Source organism: Morone saxatilis, unplaced genomic scaffold (genome assembly GCF_004916995.1).
Source record: "Morone saxatilis isolate NCDOM2014 unplaced genomic scaffold, NCSU_SB_2.0 Contig24, whole genome shotgun sequence".
In the NCBI taxonomy this organism is placed as follows: Eukaryota; Metazoa; Chordata; class Actinopteri; family Moronidae; genus Morone; species Morone saxatilis.
In genome coordinates, this window is record NW_023339807.1 from 1,481,284 (window position 1) to 1,484,030 (window position 2,747).

General features: G+C 41.5%; 1 pseudogene; it reads left to right on the top strand.

The window, feature by feature from the left end:
* LOC118335681 overlaps positions 1 to 2,747 on the top strand; it is a 3,809-nt pseudogene that overhangs the window by 198 nt on the left and 864 nt on the right.

Consider the following 2,747-nt stretch of genomic DNA (forward strand, 5'->3'; position numbering starts at 1 on the left):
TATGAATACTACTACTACTACTAATAACAACAACAGCAATAATAACAATGGTAATACTACTACCAATATTAATACTAATAATACTAATAATGATATTAGCACCATCCCTGTCAGGCCACAGTATGTGAGCACTAGAGCAGTGAGCTTTGTACTGAGGCTGTGTTTGCAGAGTACTGTGGATTAATCCTCACATCCTCTGTCTTGTTTTTGTGTTTTCTTTTGTAGACTCTATAGTGATCGGCTTCTGGGTCGGCCTGGCTGTCTTTGTCATCTTTATGTTTTTTCTGCTCATGCTCCTGAGCAAGACTGGAGCTCCACATCCTGAGTGAGTCACAGCAGTTCACTGATGGAAAGTGTCAGCCAAACAGCTGAACACAGTGAAGTGAACAACGCTACCAATTCATTTTCTTCACAAACTGTCCCATAGTAGAGTGGAAGAAGTCATGTGCAGACTACAATGGTCCATGTGTCAGACTCTCAGCTGACAGGGACTGACTGAACGCTGCCTAAATGAGTAAAGCTCAGAGGTCACATGGTGTTTAAAGTGTATTTGGAGCAGCCTTTGGAATGAGTCTGGTGAAACCCTCACATATTCTGTCTTACACTGCACACTTCTAAAGTCCCTGTAATGTTACACAGCTTCAGTTCTAAATGCATCTAGAAAGCAACAGAGACTGTGTGATTCCAGCCAGAGCTCAGCAGGACTACCATCCCTTCACTGATGTGCTCATTAACTGAGAAATGGTTAAATTGGTGAGGGTGATGGATGTCTCTGTGTGTATGGCCATAGGGCCCCAAAAAACACATCACTGAGCCACACTGTTGCACTGGCTGACATGTTCTGTCATTACTATGAACACACTGCAGTTTATTTAGACTCCGTCACTCATACACTGTCCCGCTTCCCCAAATACCCACCAGAGCACCAAATGCTGATTAATCCGCCGCTGCATATAGTCCCAAACAAATGCATTTCCTCCTGTTGAATGACGTTTGTTAAAAACTTAAACAACTTAAACAAAGCCTTTGCACAGTGAATTTCAGCTTTTTCTTTCTGGGCGGAGGTTTATTGTCCCAAGATGGAGAACAAATCCGTATAAAAATAGCTTTGTTCCAGCTGCTACCATTCAGATCAACAAGGTGTAGTAACGTGGCATGAGTTTTAGTTGTTTTTACATGAATTTATTTATTCAAGTGGTTATTTATCGTAGTGTTTTCTTTATTGATCTCTTTTTGTAAGTTGTTATTTCAATCTGTATTCACACATGCAGAGCCAGCGGCTGTCCAATGTCCACTGAGCTCATACAGTCAGTCCATACAGTGCTGCTGTAGCTGCTGTAAATGTAGACAATTACAGTCTGTTGCTCATTTTGGCAGCTGGGGCCATCGTTCCACTGGATTATTAGGAGCTCTGGTGGTCAGAGCATCAATATTGACTCTGCCTGCTGCATGGTGACACAATATCTGAGAAAAACTGCAGCCATGGGGGAGGGGAAGATACTGTTTACTGAGCCCACACTGACTGAGAATGCAGCTGCTTAGATCCATTACTATGTTAGCAGACATGTCCTTTCCTAATACTCTGATCTGTCACATCAATGGTTCACATGTCGTCAATGAAAGGAGGGTCATTTTGTTCTCTGGATCTAGACCATCATCTGCAGCATTTCCACTGGGCTTCTCTGAGAGTTCCACTCATTACTCCCAGAAAATAGACTTGACGTAGAAAAAGTTGTTACAAGGCTGTTTGGCTCCGTGTGAAGAGCTAGACTGACTCATGTTCAAGCCGGAATCAAAAGGGACCCTTTGTTTTGTTCTGTTTCACATTTGGAGAACCCGCTTCGAAGTGTGACAGTGCACAGTTTATGCTAAACAGTCGACAAACTGTTTAGGATCATTCTAAATATGCACTAAGTTTACTATGCTATCTGAGTGAGGGGCTAAAGTACAATTTTACAGCCAACATGTATTATTTCCAGGATATTTGATCATTTGAATCAATGTTCAGGTGTTTCGAGGACTGAAAAACGACTTTGTAAATTTGAACTCTGCACTAGTCTATCCTTTATGGGTCTGAATTTCTTAACAGAGGAAAGCGGGTACAAACATCGTAACACCATCCATGTTGTGTAGGTGCTGTAGGCGGCGTGTGAAATGGTTTCTGTTAGACCCAACGTGCTGAACTTCAGACTGTAATTTGTGAAGCAAACAGGGACAACTGTGTCACTAAAGGTCAAATAACAACATCCATCTCCTGCTGTTAGTGATTTACACAAACTTTAGTGGAGCAAAGACCCTGCAGGAAGTTGCCTTCGCAACAATTAACACAAATTCAACCAATCCCTGTGCATTCTGCCTGACTTTTATGCAAATTTGACCAATCATTGTTGTTTAGTGCGTAAACGTTGAGCTATATGACCTCAGACTCACTTCCTTGTTTCTGAGGATGCAGACCATGCAGGCATGTGCAACACGAACATCTCACATTTACCCTCCAAACATTTTACTCTCACAAGTTGCCTTTGATTTTTTGTATTTTTTTTATTAATTATACAAAAAATATAAAAACGCAACAGTTTTGGCAATTTTCCCTTTCTCGTGCGTGTAGCTCCCCGTGTTGAAATGTACTTGTTGTGTCAGTTGCCCTTTATGTGGCAGAAGGAAAACGTTTCATGGGAGTGCTGTCCTAGTGCTTTTCTTTATGATTTTACACATTTAGGACTACCCAGTCTTTATAGTCTTAATGG